Genomic DNA, 18,663 nt, shown 5'->3' on the forward strand with positions numbered 1-18,663 from the left:
TCTGCTCATCTGAAGTGCATTTTTCCACTGCAAATGGCCAGGGCACCTGAATAAAGTATGTAGTACTTCATGTATGTAGTACTTCATTACATGAAGTAATATTGCCACTATATGTTACCCACAGCACCTCAGCTGCAGAAGTCCTAACCCTTATCTCTGAACACTAAGCCCCAGAAGCTTGTCCCTGAATTTCCTAACGGTTAGAAGGAACAGCACTAAGCCTGTCTTCTTATGTAGCATTTAAGCAGACAGTGACAGTATTGAAAGCAGACCTGAAGATGTGCTTATATATTCAGAAGTTTGTTTTTTTCTATTATGTAAGTTGGCTTAATAGGAGTCAATATTATGAACTGTACTCATCTATCACACACACCCCCCCCCCCCTTTTCAACAAGAAGGCTCAGAAGGTTGATCAATGAAAATACAGATCTAGGACAAGAAGAAAGATAGTTATAGGGGGTCTTGCCTTCTTGTTTCTAGTATGATTTTAGCAGTCTAATCTTGTTTTTTAGCATGCAAATTTCTCCTTATTCCTAACCATGCTTACTGTCATATATAAAAAAGTGGATTATTCAGATTCTATATAGCATGGCATGAAAAGAGAAATAAGTAACGCACAGCAGTACTGTCATTTTTAACTGGCTGAAGATCCTCAAGTACTTTGGAGCTGAAGGCTTTATAAATACCTGGTTGTAATCAAATACATCCCTTGGAGAAAGGACAATGCTTTTCCAAATGTAGTGTCAAGCACTCATGATACCTGCAGATCCTGTAACATAATAAATGTTCCTGCACTGCCTTGGCTGCTTTGTGTTCTGTATGGATGATTCCCTTCTTGTCGCTGCACAATTTAACATTAATTATAATATATAACATATTTTATGTATCATTGATATCAAAATGGATGTACTTAGGCTTGTGCATTCACTATGCATTTATGTGAATAGTAAAACATCTCATTATCTATAAACTGAATATTTACTAGTTGTAAGGCATAGCTACCCAAAGCACCCTGCCCTTTGATGTTTAATACTCTGGCAATAATCCCAGTCCATCACCGAGAAACTCCCTAAAAAGTTTGCTTGAATATTCATAAAGACTAGTTGCTTTTTGAGAATGGACAGACGTATGTATTAATTCAGGTTCCAGCTCAGCCGCCCATGAGGCGGCAGACCGGTTAGGTGAGCAGCGAGCAGTCCTCGTGGAAGTTGGGGCAGCAGAACCCCGGCCACTGACCAGGCTCCCCCAGACCCCTGACCTGGAGCGGGAAGACGGCACGCATTGCTCCCAGTGTTCGTGACAGAGCTGTTCAGATGCCAGATTTGCTCTTGAGATGTGTCTTATTCGGTAGTTCTGCTCTCTTATCAATTTGAACCTTATATTTGTACCTTTGGGGAAAAGGACATAGCCAGCTTAAATTCAAGAAATTCTTAGCCTCTGCAAGAAGAGGAAAAGACAAATCTTTATTTCTTTTTTTTCTTAAATTCACTGTGTGTAAATATTCTTAATGTATGTACATTATTTTCATTGCATAACACACAGTATTTGGGATCATTCTGTTATTTAAAAGAAGACTCTTCATAGTGAATCCACCCACAGCTGACAAATATCTGTTATTAACTAATAACAAAAAAGAAGAAACTGAAGGCATGAAGAAACAAAATGCTATATTACTTAAGACACATATATATATCAAAGTTTAGCTGGATAATTTAGTGGGAACTCGTCAGACATTATTGTGTGACATTAGGAGCAGAGAGAAGGAAAAAAATCCTATCATTGACATGGAGTTGATGAATGATGTATTAACTGTGTGTAAATTGTATAAAACAGGCCAGGCAGATTGACAAAACTTGGCAAAAATAATTCAATCCACAGAATCAAATTACGCAATAAAAACAAGCTGGTGCTATTCAAACTGGTACATTTCACTTAAAAAAAAGGTGGAAATATTGCTAGATTCCCAACAAATCATAGATTCCACTTGTTTTGGCCAAATCTCAGTCCCTTTCTAGTTCATGCAATACATGTAAATGTTTTCGTAGTAATACAAATTCTGTTGTGGTTCAGTTTTCCTGGTCCCTGATCACATCTATTTATTTCCTACGGTTGTAAAAAAAGCATCTTAAGAAAATAACATAAAGGGATGTAGACCAGACATTATGTTTACAAGGCTTCCTAAAGAAGAAGACTTGCAGGGACAGTCATATGTGGCAAAAGTTATAAGATATTCTGTGCTCTATCACCTCATGACCTCATTCAGTAGCAGCTTAATATTATTTCTGCATAACATTTAGCTGACATGTTCATAATGTGTTTGGAATATTGAAAGAGGATAGTATCCTTTTGTTTAAACCGACGATTTCAGTGAAATGCTTATGTATTTCCCAAAACATCCACTGTCAGTCACTATCAGTGAGATAAATTTAGGTTTAATTAAAATACCTAATTCAATTGTGCCATGTGATATTAATATACTTTTCCCTTGTGTGCTGTACATATTAAATTGTTATCATACATATTCCATCCTCAACATATCCCTTGATTCTTGTCACTCAAAATCTGCCCTGCTGTCAGAAGGAACCATCCATCATTTCATTTGTTTGCTTGGAGCATCCTCCACTGTCTGGGGTGGGGGTGGGCTCCGTTTGCTTTGGGCAACTCAAACATCTCCCACAGCCTGCTCGCTCTGTCGTAGTGAGGAAGAAAATGCTTGTTAAGTTCAAAGGAGACATGGTCTCCGTCATGGACGGCGATGGGCTGCCTCAAGAGCAGTAAGAGCGGAAAGCCTGAAGTATCCAGAGTGAAAAAGCCGGAGCTTTCCTAACGAGGTGTAACAGTGACTTAGCAGGCTGAGAATCGTCTTTTCCTCTTCTTCATAGCTGCTGTGACATGAGGTCCGCAAACAAGGACAACATGGTGCATTGGGTGAGTTTTTCCTCCTTGGGGACATGCTGCAACTAATTAGTGTTCTTTCATCCTAAGGAAGTTTTGAACGATTTTTCCTCTGAAACATCAGATTTGAAACACCTCGAACTAAAGAAAGAAGCTGGAGCGCGTTATACAAGGATACCGTATCTATGGCTGGGTTATAGACCAGGTTTTGAGAGGAAAACCACCAGGAGATTAGGAACTAAGGAGGAGCAAGGAAATGTTAGCTGATGCAGCTGGAGAAAAAATGCTCCCAAGATTTGGAAACTGTACTTTACTTTTTCTTCCTTTCCAGTTGCATGAACTTGTGCTGTTTGGGAGCAGAGGGAGATGTCACACAAAGAGCACCACTTGTAAGAATCTCACTCAACACATTTTCATGAAAGAAATTAACCAGGGACCCAGTTAATTACTCACAGTTCTTGGAAGAATCTATATTGGCTGCCTTCCTGGTTCCACATATATTGCCTTTATTAGTTGTTATATGGCAAGTGAATCATACATGACAGAGCTGGTCTGGCTCTAATATTTTGAGGTTATCTGGTCCTATTTAGTGGCGTTCCCTAGAGATCCAGATGTCCCCACAGCCCCTCATGACAGTGAAGAAGGAAGAGAACTCATCCCAAATGGACTTCTGCTCTCTGCTGCTCATGTCTCTTCTTCGGCTAGGTAGTCTCTCAATCCAAGCACAGAAACCAGAGATGGAGTGGAGGTTAACCGGTCTCCTCATTCATTCAAGTCATCTCAGATTTAGGCAGGATCATATGCTCTAAAACCACTAGAGCATCATCAAAATAGGGTAAAAAAGGAGTGTCTAAAGTTAATTTAGAGAAGGGGAATGACAGACCTCAGATAGCTTAACATTAGTTTATTCCTTTAATTGTCTTCGAAAGTAGTTCCAAGCAAAAATCCAGTTCTATGTCATAGAGCATATGAAACAGAAAATACAGGCCTGGGCATACGCAATGCTTTGGAATATGAGATCACTGCTTTCACTCTAGATGAGCAATTTTCAAAGGCTTCTGGGTGGCTCAGGTTCCTCAAACCATTTTTGAGAATGCAAGGATTTTGTAAAGGGCTCATGACTTAACAAACCACAGCTTTATAAATAGTGTTGAGAAGCACGCTTTGGGCTACCACGTTCTGAGAAAGGACCAGTGAATATCTACAGACCTATTCTGTCTTAAAAGGGAATGACAGCATTAACATTTCACACCCTCCTTCCCTCTGCTTTTTTCTGGTCTTCACTAGTTACCCCTTTTCTTACCACGGTCTCCACAAAAGCAATATGGCAGCATGTATCAGTAAGCCTTCACCAGGCTACGTAGGAATCATCCCCAGGCTGGAAAAAAATTCCAGTCAAGAAGTTTATTTCAGGCCCTGTGTGGACTCATCTTTTTTAATCTGGTAAACTGAATCTGTGAGCCTTGTGGAGAGTTTTCAAAGGCAGATGTGTGAGGAGCAATAATTTCCTCCAAGAAAACACACAAAGGAGAGACAACTTTCAAATACCTAAATTTCTGGAGCATACAGATGGGCTCAGGGCATCTGGATAGAGCTTGGCTCAAATTAAATTTTACTGGGAATGAAGTGAATGAAGATAAAGGTAGGGAAAGATGCTAGCACTTTCTTTTCCTTCTAAGGAGCACACAGATTAATTTCTGTTTGAATTCAGAATCAGGCAAGCCTGGGAAAGTTTCATTCATGTCTTCCGTGAAATACAAAGGTGGCATTTTTGACAGGAATAGTTTTTTACATGTTAATGAAGTTCATTATTGGAGGTTGGATGAAATATTTACTCATGTCCTCGGATGTGATGTTGCCCTGTCTCAGGTAGAGGCATATTTTAGAGGTTTTTTTTTTTTTTCATAACAGAGATAAAGTACTGAAAAACAGGATCCAAATTACTGCTGCTTAGAGTGTTTTTCTGGCTTCAATCCACAATGCTAGAAAGAACTCCAAATTAACAGGGCACTATGTCCAAAGACATTTAGGTGCCTAATTGTCTATGAAAACAGTATGAGCTGTTGAAGATCTTGATAAGTGTGATTAATCTTAAGGGGACGTGACATTCTCGCAGCTTCTCCTAAGCTACGACCCAATATTGCCTCTACGACCTATTCCACAGGCGGCTGAATTATCACGCAGATAAGCTATGCGCCAAACGCTCTGCGTCAGCAGTGGGATATCAGGTTTTATGATTCCCATTCAGCAAGGTGGCTTTAAACGGGAGTTCTTAAGGAGCCACAAGTGGAATACTTGCGCAAAGTGACTATAGCTGGGATGGGTCCAGCCACTAAGGCTGAGGAAACTCAAGACCAGGATTCAGTCGCTGAGGACAGACCAGCCCAAAGCATGCTCAAGAAATCAAGGGTACCCCAAACCAAAGAGTAAATGAAGAGCAAGGTCAGGAAATCAAAGAGCTTGTACTAAAAGTCTTGGATAGAGATGAGGTTGGACTAGAATGAGATAAGGCAGGTTAATCAAGAGGCAGGAACCGCGCAGAACCAAAGGGGATGCAAGGCAGTGAAAGCAGTTTGTGGGGTTGCCCCCAGTGCCTGAATCAGAAACATATGCCAGCCCTCAGACAGTCAGGCTTCTCAGGCTCCTGGCTACAGAGCCTGGCTGCTTAGCCAGGGCCTGAGAGAGGAGAGTATGTGCCTAACCTGACGCAAATGGTCAGTTTGTTCATTCAGTGTAGATATGTCAATTTACAAGCAGGGGAAATCTGTATAATGGAATCACCAGATCTCTCAGGTTTCTTCTCTTCCATCTAATGAAACTCTGTGGATCATGTCTTGGGACAGGGATGAGGCTGGGATATGTGATGGACTGTACCATCTCTCAGGCCTCCTTTGGCTCTGGAGCTGTGCTACAGCCCTTCGTGCTCTCCAGGCGCTCCTGCCAGATGTGTTCACAGATCAAGACAAGCTCTGTCTTCAGGGCTGCAAAGCAGAACAGAGTTTCTGTAATGGCAGTGACAAAGATATGGTCCTTGCTGTGAAGGAGATGGGCACCAGTTGTCTGTGTTTCGTCTCAGTGTGAGACAAAAGACGTGGATTACAGTCATTCCTGAAGTGTGGCCACATCAGAAGTAGAACGTAGTCATGAAATCTGTAGTTTAAAAGTAGGTATATGCTTCAACAGCTTGCTAAATTATGGGCTCTATAATTGCCAGGGGACGTTAAAAGATTAGTCTGTTAGTTTAAGTACCGCACACAATAGAAGTCAGGCACTCACACCGGAGGAAAGATGCAGTAATATCAATATGAATGTGCTTTGTACTGATACTGCTAGGTAACTGCTACCTGCAGCATAAAACTATTTTAGTTTTAAAAAATCAGAACAAAACCTGCACACCTAACTAAAGTATTTTTAATGGCATAAGATTCTGGTTGTAGACCAGAGCAAAGAATAAACATGCTATGTATTTTCTATGTCAGATCAACACCCTTTGCAGTTGTCATTAAACAAATTGTAAAAAAAAAAAAAAAAAAAAAAAGTTGTTTTGAATCCAAAATGTCTCAGTTAGCCTTACTACTAGATATGTGGAAGGAATATTTGTGAAAAACAAACATTGATCAAATAGAAAATGTAACATTCCTGTTTTAAAAATAAGGCGTGTAATGAGAAAATAAAAATTATTTATGAAGTCAAGCGACTTTTAAATCTTTAAATTCCCCACATGCCTTCTAGGATTATAGTAACCTATGGAAGGTCATTATAGTATAAGGGAAAAGAGTAAATAAGCACTTAAGCAGACATAAATAAAATGGACAGGTTAAAAGCTATTAAATTGAACAAGACTAGAGGGAAACCTAATCAGTGCTGTAAAGGAATCCAAACTAACGCAGAAGGAAACAAACATAATGTTGAGAACGGCTAATGGGAAGTAGCAAGTCTGGAAGTACAAAATCTTCTGAAGTCCCAAGTCATCTGTACCGCAGAAAGTTCTTGGGTTATAAGGAGGAGCACAAAGAATTTATTACAGGAAAACTTCTGTAGCGAGTTCAGAGCTTTTCCCCAAAACAACACAAAGCAGGAGATAAAATTTGTGTAGAGATAATAAGATAATATGGTTGAAAACTAGCAGCTAGAAGGAGGTCTAAGGGAACAGCCCACCACGGCGTTTGCTTCAACAACCGCTCAGCTGGAGGGCCATATCCCTTTGTCAAGGGAGAAAAATGGGAGGCCGAAAAAAGGGCTTGAAAATGGAGCACGATTCAAGAGCAAGCATTCTTCCTAGGAAAAAGTCAGGATGAAGGAAGGCACCACCTTCTGATTTAGTGAAATACTGCAAGAGGGTCAGCCAGGTATTTGGATCAGGAGCATGCGGGAAGATGCCTGCTGTAGAGGCGTCAGGGGGGTGGTGGAGATGCAGTGGCTGCTGCGCCTGTTGGGCCATGGCTAGAAATGTAGCTTGGTCTCTAAACTAGCCATTTCATTTCTCCCAGGGAAAAATAAACAGGCAAGATGTGAAGGAAAAACATATAATGAAAAAGAAACAGAATTTTTTTAGTTGCTCTTGTGTTCCAGAGGTGTAGCTCCACTGAATTCACTGAGGGATGTTTTTGCTAATAAAGCTTTTAAAATGAGGGATGGATTATACCCCAAGTATGGATATTTCTAAATATGTCTGGTTTTACATATTTCTCAATATTTCTATTTTTATTTTTCTGACTTTTGCCTGAACAAAAAAAAAAATAAACAAAAATATTTTTTTAACTAGTTCTGTATGCTCCAAAGAGACGAAAGTAGGCATGCTTTCTAGAGAACAAAAAATAGCATACAATTTTGTGGGAAAAAACCCAATTAAATACAGAATCAATTAAAAATGTTCTGGAGGTTACCATTTACAAATGTACATGCTGCTGTCATGCAAAGGTATCCCTGCAACTCCATTCTCTGTTTCAAATGCTGCAGTCTGCCAGATTTGGATAAATGTTGACTTTTAATGGCACCTGATGTACCAACACGCATAGATGCTACTTAACTCAACAGCATCAGTTAAATGCAGGTCATTGCATTAATTAAGAGTGTATCTGTTATAACTGATCATTTTGTTCTCCCTAATTTTAATAAGCAATTTTGCCAACATGTTTACTGGAAATATTACAACATCTTCCTGCGCTGAGAAAACCCAAAGGGCCTATTTATCTGGTTCAGCTATATTCATATTTAAACAGAGGGTCATACTGAAACCAGAGGATTGCCATTTTGCCCAGAAGACAGGTCTAAGATTTGACTTAAGGCTATAGCACGTCTGCAGGAGGGAGAATCCTTTTCCACAGGCCACTGAAGTCACCCTGAGCGAACAGAACACCAACATCAAAGATGCAGCAAGGAATGACAATCACAGCCGCTGTGACTGAATAACCCTAGATTCGGGAAGAGGAGGCTTAGCGTCCTGATTTTATTTTCTGTGCATGCCACGATTTGACGTGTAGTTAACCAAGACAGGGCTAGGAACCCAAACAGTGTAAGAAAAGCAAACTAAACTCAGGCAAAGACCGCTTTGTCCTACCTCAGATTTAGCCCTCAGGTGATCAGGCGCTGCATGCTTTTAATTTTACCAGCTAGGGATATTTTTTAAAACGCTCAGAGAACAAACGTGTCTGAATATTGAGCGTGACACACAATGTCATGAACGCTTAAAGTTGCAGGTCCGTCAGCCAAAGGAGGAAGATGCGAAGGGAAGGAGTGCGTTTTGTCAGACCCGGGGTGAGAATGTCCCTGCATAAACAAAAGGCTCGGGATTGGACGTCGCATTAGGGAAGGGGGCGGGGGGGGGATAGAAAAAGAACGGGGGTTAGGTCTGCCCACCAGGTTGCGAGGCCGGAGGCTGGCAGGGAGGAGCGGAGCCGCCGGCGAGCGGAGCGCCGGGGGCGGCGGAGGGGAGGCGGGCGGCGGGCGGGCGGCGGGCGGGCAGGCCGGGGTGAGCGGCGCGGCCACCGGAGCCAATCGAAAGCTGGGGCTTGATCCTCTCCTCGGGCAGCGGCTGCGCCCAGCCAGTGCCGAGCTCCCCTCCGCCGCCGGGACCCGGCCAAGCCGCCTGGCTCTCTCCGCGCACCGCTCTCCCCCACCGAGCGCCTATGGGCATCTGCGGCCGGCGAGGGCTTCGCACCACCGCCACCGGCAGCAGCGGCAGCAGCGGCAGCAGCAGGAGCGGGCGACGGCCGCCGCCCCGCTTCGTCGCCCCTTGGGATCTATAGCTGGCGGGACGGAGCGCGCTGCAGACCCTTCCCCGCCTCCGCGCAGGTATGGGGCGGCCGGGGGGCGCCCGGCGTCCGGATCCGGCACCGCTTCTCTTGCGGCCGGCTGGCTCCCTCCCTCCCCCTCCCCTGCCCTCTCACACTTCTCGCCCCTTCGCCAGGCAGCGGGGCGGCGCGCAGGGCCCGCGGGCGCGGCGGCGGTGACAGCGCGGGGCAGCCCCCGGCAGCCCCCCGCATCCCCGGCAGCCCCCCGCATCCCCGGCAGCCCCCCGCAGCCCCCCGCAGCCCTGGCAGCCCCCACAGCCCCGCCGCGCCGCAGCCCCGGTGGGCGCCCGGCCCCGCGCGGGGATCCCCCCCGGCCGCGGCGCTGGCGGCGGCGGCGGCCGCCGGTCTCGGCGGGGAGCCGCGCGTCCCGCGCCCGCGCTGCCCGCCCGTGGGGCGTTTCCAGGGGCACGTAAGTAAATTAAGGAGAGCCGGCTCCCGGCAGCGTCTGGGTCTCGGTGCTTTGCTCTGAGCGCCCTCGGAAGTTACCTGAATGGGCAAATCCCTTTGGGTTTGAAGCGTCCTGCATCGCGTCTCCACGCCCCCTCCCAAGGGGAAAAAAAAAAAAGGAAAAAAAAAAAAAAGAGGAAAAAAAAATTAATCTCGTACTTGAAACCTGTGCCCCTTTGTACCTTTCTTTCTTTGCTTTGGGTTAATGATGGCTTGTGATTATGAAACCCCACGAGGGATCAGCTCCAAGAGCGAATAGCATTACTTTAAGTCATGAGTTGGAAATATATATATGTGTATACAGACACTGCTTCTTTCCCCTTGCAAGTGAGGATTATAATAATACAAACCCACGTCTGTCTCACAAGGAGCTCCTGCTTGACTTTCTGCTAAAGCTAAGGAAATACTTGCACTTTCACAGGTCTTGCAGAATTGGAGTCACAGGTCTTATAAAAAATTGCAGTGGCATTTGGCTGAACAGCTCTTATTTTTAGCACGCTATTGTGAAAGTGGTTATATAACTTTTGGTGGATTTTTGAAGACAAAATTAGCAGCTCGTAACAAGTTAAACCTCTTTTTTCTCCGAAAGAGGAGAAATAAACTGAATGAAAGCCCAGTGAGTAGAGTCAGGTGAACTTCAGCCTGACGAATGACCACAGCAGAGATTCCCTACGGAAGAGCCCCAGGTTAAGAATCCCACAGTCCTTCCAAGAATCGCGAAGCAGCAGGTGCAAGACCAAGCAATGTCTACGCAGAGCCCCAATTAGCAAGCTGGTTATCAGGCCGCTTCAAGGCTAGCTCTTGCTAAACCAGGGAGAAATCAACATCACGTCAGAGTCTTGTCTTCCCACCAGTGCCAATACAATACAGATACTGTGTTCCCTCACGGGATTAGTTTGTTGCTTGAACTCCAAGAGGTACACGTCGCCTGAAATATTTGCTTCTAATGCCTGGTGTATTTTAACGCAGATGCTTTGCTTGCTAAACTTGGTGCTTAGTTCTCGGCTGGCCTTTCCTCATCTCTTTCCAAAAGTTAAGGAAGAATAATAGTAGCCTAAGATTTTAAAGAAGCGCCCTGAGAAAATAATTGAATAGAGGTAAAGAACAGCAACCTGCTTATTACTGAGAGCCAGGACATGAGGGTTCTGCCTCAGCATTCAGGCTCCGAGCAAGAGACCTCTCTCTCTCACTTTTGTTGCACGGTCCTCATGAACTGCCATCATCCAAGACATGCAGTGAAGTCCTAAATTCTAAACATTTGTGGGTAATTACTGTGAAGCTGAAGAGAGCCGTCTGATTTGCTAAATCTGTTGTGGGATGAGTGAGAAACCAAGCAGGTAGAATTTTGCTTTCTTGCATCTCTTGGAGCCCAGTCTTCGTGCAGAGCTCTTGTGTGTGGGGAGGAGGTACGTCTGGTAGCAGCGAGGTTTGCTCAGCCTTCCATTGCAGCATGATAAGTAAGTGAAAGATGTGTTAGTGAAAAGTATCAGTAAGACCTCTAAAAGGGTGCCACAAAAATAAATGCCATTAACCCTAGATTTTTAGCTGATTCGTTTAGCTGACCTATTTACTTCATATTTATCTTTAAAATAGACTGTGCTGTCATGAAACATGACTTTCAATGTGGAATAGAACAAAGGTATGAGAAGTTGAAGGATAAAACTCAGGAGATTTTTGTTTCTTTCTGTAGTATCAGATGAGGGTAAAAATTAGTATCAGAATCGCCAACTGAACTGTATCGATAAATCTTGTCCTTTCAAAAGTGCTTGGTTTCAGTCACCATTTGTCAATGCTTATGAAAGCGTAAATCAAGTAGATCCAGATCATCCTCTTCTATAACAGATAGTTTAGTCCTGCTGTGGTTTTGTGTGATAAACTTGGTAACCGGTAAATTCCAACTGCTCAATTTCATAGTTCTACACACACTACTACTAAATTCACATTGAAATAATTCTAACTCAAGCATCAGAACCTGGTAAACTCCAATTTGCAATTGGTAAATTGGAATTTACCAGTTCCTGATGCTTGAGTTAGAATTATTTCAATGAACAGTTCAAGTCACTGTGCAGATTTACTAACGTCCAAAGAGTGTCTTCAGGAGCAGCACAAAAAGGTCTTTCACTTCACTCTCACAGATGCTCGTGGGTGTGGTTGTGCATTTATATTAGTGTTGTGGTTCGTGTCAGGAGTGTACTTTTGATGCCAGTCTTCCAGTTGTTCCCACTTACTGTCCGTCTCTGTATACCTCATGGTGAGCCAGCTGGATTCCTTTAGGATGAATCTAAATGAGAAGATGTGCTTGAGTCATTGCTGGAAATTCAGTCTGTGGGACCAGACCAGAGCTAGCCTGAAGTAAAACCCTATGAAATGCATGTAAGTGTTGATAGAAAGTCTTCCGCGCTTAACTGTTGTGCTCTGTATGTCTGTTCTTGTTGGGCTGTGCTACCTGCTAACACAGACCTGGCCCATTTGCAGCAGGCTAGTACTGATGCACCAGGCAGTTTGAGGGCGATGCTAACCGTCGTTCCCAGGGGTGTGAGCTAGTCCCTGCTTCTTGCACCATTGCCTACACATGTGTTACCAAGAAGCTCCTTCTGGCTCAGTGGGAGAGAACAACCCTGCAACGAACTGTGGCTGCCCTGCTTGTATGTACACATACTGAGCTCTCTTCCGTGCTAAAAGAAGAAGGCTAATTTTTTTTTTTTTAATAGCCTGGCATGTGATAGCGGACTACTTTTTGAGTGGGAACTTTGGATAACGCAGCCTCGTGCTCAGCTGGTGAATGTGAACACAGCAGTTGCGTTTAGGCAAGGACAACTGGTGCTTCTTCATGTTTGTTTGCCTGTCACTGGCTGTAGCCCTTCTGCATATAAAGGTTCACAAGGCTGTGTTTATGTTCCTCATTGTATTTGGGAGTGGTGAGGAACATTGGCCTGAAACTTAAAAACTGTCATTTAGAAATGCTGTGCTGTGTTTTGTGGGTGCAGCATCTTGGCTGACTACATTTCCCATAACGCACCAGAAGTGTTGCTTTGGAGGAAGAAGGTGCCACCTGTGGTGGCAGTTCTGGGTCCCAGCACATGATGGGAAACATGCGCTGGCCCTGGAGTCCAGTTGCTGCAGGCAGGTGGGAATGTGCGGTGCCCAGGAAGGTGTTTAGAAACGTCCACTTAAAATGTAAAGCTTCTAATGAAAAAATGTTAAAACACTGTTTTCTGCAGTTTTCACTCTAAAGCAGAAAACTTTTCAGTTCTCTGGTGTTTGGTGATTTGGCTGGCTTTTGGCAGTTTCATGTTTGTCTTTAGTTTACTTCTTTGGGGAAAATTATTTTAAATAGAAAAAATACTCTGTTAATTATAAATGGTTATCTTTTGTATGAAAGCATTTCTAACTAGAAAATATATTATTGGAGCAATTAGAGTTCAGATTGTACTTACAGAAGGTGGTCGTCGTTGCTGCAAAAATTGGGCTTCTTACCGACTCTTCAGTTTTACACACATTTTCACGGGATCATGATGGAAATCATAGAGTTGCGTGTGTATAGCATGAATGATACAAAAATCCTCCTTGTTCTGGATCATTGTGACTGCTCCAAGACTGCTTTTAGATGCAGAAAATGTTGTGCTATTTGGAACAATAGGAACTGAAAAACAAGAGAGCTTTTCCTTCTCAGATGACTGTATTTCTATTGCTAGAGGCTGTCTACTCCAAACCTTATTCCAATGCATAGCTGCTCTGTGGGATGAAGTGCAGATTTTGACATGAGTTGCGTAGGTTATGGATACGTCACTTGAAACGATGGTATTTCTTGTTCTCAGTGCATTAAGTCGTTTATCTTTTTTTTAAGAAGGTTTTTGAAGCCTGTTTCGGAAAGGGAAACAGACCATGAGAATCTGTCTTGCTCCAGGATGTTAAAACAGAGGGCAATCTGTCTTTCAATATCCTGCGTGATACAATCATGGCAACTTCAGTTGTAACCTGTCTTTGTCAAAAAGTTGTCTTACAGCATCTACTTTTCACATTCATTTTTTTCTTCTGGGCATAACCATGCTTATTTATGAGATTCTGTATATTTTTTTTTCTGTTGTTGCTGTGTACATAGTATCTGTAAGAGTTACAGCGGCATATTTTAGATTAGTCATAAGACTAAGGGGGATTTATCAAGGTCAGTTTTTTGTAGAGGTTACACTGCCATATAGAATTAGTTATACTGTAAATGTATGTTGTATATAGAAATATGTACGCTACTGTCTTTACTACAAGCTTCTTTATAGAAGGAAAAAGGTGAATTTATCTCTCATTCCAGACAGTTTTAAAGTCATTATTGTTTAGGAAGTGAGTATTTTAAGAAACCATAATTTGTAATGAAACTAAGAGGAAATTAAAACTGTGATACATTCAAATAGAAAAAGTCGCATAAAGATTTCATTTCTGCCTATTTTGTGTTAAGGAAGTGGGAGAAGTAAAGTACACTGGGAAAGGAAAATATATTATTTACCCTCCAAATTTCATTTTGGAACCAGCTTTTATTGAGTGTGATGGGCAATGCACAAATACAACATCAGACTGTGGATTTAACAGCAATAAATCTTAAAAATTTCCTGAATTTTTAACTTCTCTTAAAACTTGGAAACAGCATTTGTATAGCTCATGCAGAACGCGTTGTTGACCTTGTCTTGTACAAACACTTGCTAGAGTTAGAAAACTGTATTGAGCTGGTGCTACAAGTGAACTAGCTGGCCTTCTTCATTTGTGTGCAGTTTCGTTGTGGAGTCCAGCCATGTCTAGTCTATCCTATTACTCTGCTTAAGTGCCATTATGATAATGCTAAATAGCCTGATATTCTACAGTAGTGCTAACAAAAAAATAGACAGCATTGTAAAAATTCTGCATGTCCATTTCTGGCATGAAACTACACGTTTTTTCCTGGTGCAAATCTCAGGCCTAATCTCATTTCCAGTGAGGCCAAAACACTAGTTTGGCTTAGAGTTAAGTGGGATCCTGCCCATAAATCTGGCCAGTCTCCATACAGATAACATCTGGAAAGTTGTCATTTAAAAATATGTGGGAGAGCTTGGGACAGGGGTGTAAATAGTGGGTCAGAGCTTCTATCCAAAATGAAAACATCCCAGCTCTCAGATGTCAGACATCCTTGCTCTAGGCATGTTTTTTGTTATCATCCATCTATTGTTTGTCAGTTCCTGTTCCGTCAACATAATTTGGAGCTCAGTGTCCTTTGCGAGGAAGAAGAGGAAGTTGACAGGCAAAGATGATGGGGAATATGTGAACATGTTGCATGACTTAATGGTACATCCAGTAAAGTCTCCTAATAAAGAGAGAGATGGCTATCTCTCGTGTTTCGATTTCATTTGTTCTCTGGCTGACACCTTTCAGATTACTACACACAATGGCTTTATACTAAACGTGTTTGTTGACTTTGGTCTATATTCTTCATTAACGAAGCCCATGGAAACTTTGCCTGATGCTTCAGTGAGAACAGCTTTTGCTGAAATATTCTTAAGAGTGAATACTTGCAAACTGAAACAAATTATAAGTACCTTGGATTCTGTGTAGGCAGGGAAAGATTGTTGATCTGCCTCTTTAATATTTCCATTCCTGACTGAAGCTGAGCCTTAAGTAAAGTCGTAGCCCAGAACTTGTGACTTCTTAAGGGTATCTGAAGCTGAAGATTCAAATGTCACATAAACTGATTATTAGGCAAATTTATCGGTTTATTCAAAAATCACAGAAGATATGTGAAAATTGCACCATTGTATGCTATTTTTGTTATATGTAATAACCCTTTTCCTATAGGAACCCTGAAGCGAGCAAGACAAAAGCACACAGCTGGAAACTGAGCTAGTTTCTGTCACCTGAAACTGTCTTGCTTTCAGGTTCCCAAAGTCCCTTCAGTCACTTACATGAAGTTATTCAACACCTCAATCTAGGTTATTTTTTTTTTAAGTGTAAGACAAATCCCACCTTTGTCTACCATAAAATCCTCCCAAATGAACAGAAGCTTTAAATACGAATTGTACCATAATAAATCCCATTTGGTTTCCTTTATCCGCCTTTTTTTTTAAAGTCATCTGCACTTGATGTTCTTTCTTCTTGGAGTACTGAAAAAGCTCCTTCATAAGCTACAGTCTACTATTTTGTGAATTCTACATGCAAAATGCCAGTTGCTTTATCCTGCAGCTCAGGTAGACTGCTTCCAACTAGGAAAATATTTTTATGTTGGTGTTTCAATAGCTGACTTTAAAAGTATGATGCATGCAAACACTATTTTGAGTATCTATCAGAAATTGCCAATCTTCTCTTTATAAAAATAGTCTTAGGTTTTTTTCAGTATAAAATCTAATATTTTATAAACCTTAAGTTTCTTTGGAAACAAGTTTATTGTGTCATTCCAAGTTGAGCCTAGTTCTTTTCTGGACATCTCTAGGGTTTCTTTAAAAGAAGGGTATGATATTACAGGAAGAACGTTACTCTTGTTTGCCAGAGAGCTGTACTATGTTCACTATAATAAGATTAAAGGAAATTTGAAAGTCAATGCTAGCTCAGTGGGAAACTGATAAACACACGTTGTACTTGCAGGAACATTTTGCCCAGTAGTATTAGGAAATTTATCACTATTTATTTAGCAGTTCAGACTTTATCCGACAAACAAATTTGTTGTCCATTTAAAACTATGCCAGACGTTGAAAGACTTAACAATATGGATGTGATTTGTGGAATCTGAACTATTATCCTGGCACAGCCATCTCATGTGGCTTAGGACTGGGACTCTCATACCATAGACTCTCAAAATAAGGAGTCTGTAGCTTATGGATCCCGTTGCTTTCCAAAGTCTGTGGTTTGATTCCTGGCACTTCTGGTTAGGTCAGCTATTATAGCCACAGTCATAAACAGTGATTTTTCAGAATCTGAGCAAGCTAGACGAGGGTGTAGCTCCTTGGAAAAGTTATTCTGGAAGAGGCAAACCCGGCAATGTCTCTGGATCCATATCTGGTATTGGCAGGCTCTACTGTTGAGAAGCAATGGCACTCCAGTCTCATATTTACTAATGTTTGTTTATTTGTGCCTTGGCCAAAGTTTCAACTAGAGAGTGAATTTTGGAGAAAGAAAAGGCCACAGGGATGACTTTTCATTCCTAAGTACATGTTAAGAGGTCATTTTTACATGGACACAAATGCTGCTTACAAATCAGTAAAACAGAATGAAGTAATTTTGCTATGAAATGCATACAGGGAATTTTTTTTTGAAATATCAAGAGTAGAGGGGAATGCATAATCACAGTGTGATATGTCACATGATATGGCCATAGTACAGTCCAGCATGTTGTGGAGTCTCTAAGACTGCCAGCAACCATGAGACTTTTCACTTTGGTTTTAGGTGGTCCATTCAGACAGTGGAACTGCAAATGCATGGGTGAGAAGTCCATGCAAAGGGTTTCCTGTCTCAAGGGAGACTGTGGTGTATCTAACTCCACTGACAGTCCAGGCTTCAGGTCATGGGCGGCGCTGAGTTCTTGTGCAGATCTCTCCTGGGCAACTTCACCTGCAGACTGAAGACATCTCTATCTTGCTTTATTGTTAATCAAAAGAGAATATTGCCTATTTGAACTCTTCTGCTTAGCTTCATTCACATGGATAGAATACAATCAGAGCACTTGCAGTTTGCTCCATTATATACAAATTGTAACTCAAGGCTGCGGCAAGTTGCCAGTTCATCTCCCCACTCGGACGCCAGCTTCATTTACTCATATAAATAACTGGATAGCAGTCAAACGTGATTGACTTAAGCTGTTACTTTTTCTGAATTTGTAAAATATAGGGAGCTTGAGGTTCTAGTGCTGTGCTTCTTGCTTTTTTTTCCCCACACTGAAGTTTAGGTGTATTTGTTGAGAATATTGAAATGTATTTGTCATTGTATTTATCATCGGTTTAGATTTATCTTTACTGTCAGGACAATGCAAAATTAGTTGTTTTTTATTGTCATATTAGAATATGCATGGTTAGATTTATATTAATTAGAGAGGCATAGTTTCTCAATAAAAATGAACTGTAATTTAAGATACTTGTGTTATGGAGAGCTCCAAATTAGATTTTTTTCCCCCGAAGATAATTATTATTCCTTTAAAAACATTTGAAAACTGACTTTTTTTACCATGATTAAGGCTGATGCCTTAGTTTGGGCATCAAATGCTCTACAACTTTTGAACTTCTAGATTCATGATGTGAACTGCTAACATATATAGCAGGTAGTCAGATAGCAATGCTGGTGGAATTTTTTGGATGAGAGTCATGCTTCAGTTTTGCTTACTGTCTTCTTGCTAATTGTCAGCCTTTTCTGAAGCTTCTGTGATGGCCTTTTGCTTTCATTGCATGACCAATTTCTTTGAGGTGGCAGAATCTAATAGTCTCTTAAAAGTGTTTAACGGTCCAGTGATATTCCTGCTTTGTTATGCTGCCTATGGCTATGCCTGTGCTGTCACTTTAGCTAGGCATAGGTCTAAACTTGTGCTGAAAGGGTCATCCTGCCCTTGGCTTTGCTCCTGGCCACTAGGTTGTGTCTTAATTCTGTTACAGACTTTCTTTGTGCCATCTAGCATGTCTAAAATGGTACACTCAACATCTATGGGAAACTGGCTCAGAAATTGTGCTGTAAATGTTGATGCAAGTGTTCAAAACACTATATGTCCTCTAGCTGAGAGTGTTCATAGGTGCAGACTCCTTGCATGGTGTCTTGAAAACCCTGTTAGTACTGGGTGGCCTTAGTAGTCTAGATAGACAGGCTCAGTTGCTAAGTGTGGAAGATCTTTGAATAAGGTTGCTATTTAAGAAACAGCCCAAAGACCAGCATTCCCAAGTTTTCTGAACAATGACACAGGCTAATTATGGTGGTGAGACACTGGAACAGGTTGCTCAGAGAAGCTGTGTATGTCCCATCACTGGAAGTGTTCAAGGTCAGGCTGGACGGGACTTTGAGCAACCTGATCTATTGAAAGATGTCCCTGCCCATGGCA

At 42.0% G+C, this 18,663-nt stretch overlaps 1 protein-coding gene across 3 annotated transcripts in view; it reads left to right on the forward strand.

The window, feature by feature from the left end:
- Positions 1-8,450: 8,450 nt before the first annotated feature.
- Positions 8,451-18,663, forward strand: part of GREM2 (gremlin 2, DAN family BMP antagonist) — a gene marked incomplete at its 3' end in the record, with an annotated part of 37,982 nt that continues 27,769 nt past the window's right edge. The window contains exon 1 of one of the 3 annotated variants that reach the window (XM_082306730.1): positions 8,451-8,473. Of the gene's footprint in view, positions 8,474-9,104; positions 9,190-11,066; positions 11,093-18,663 lie in introns of those variants that run through there. The other 2 variants (XM_082306727.1, XM_082306729.1) reach the window with 2 other exon arrangements.

The sequence above is a fragment of the Platalea leucorodia genome (assembly GCF_965183815.1).
Source record: "Platalea leucorodia genome assembly, chromosome: 3".
Classification (NCBI taxonomy): Eukaryota; Metazoa; Chordata; class Aves; order Pelecaniformes; family Threskiornithidae; genus Platalea; species Platalea leucorodia.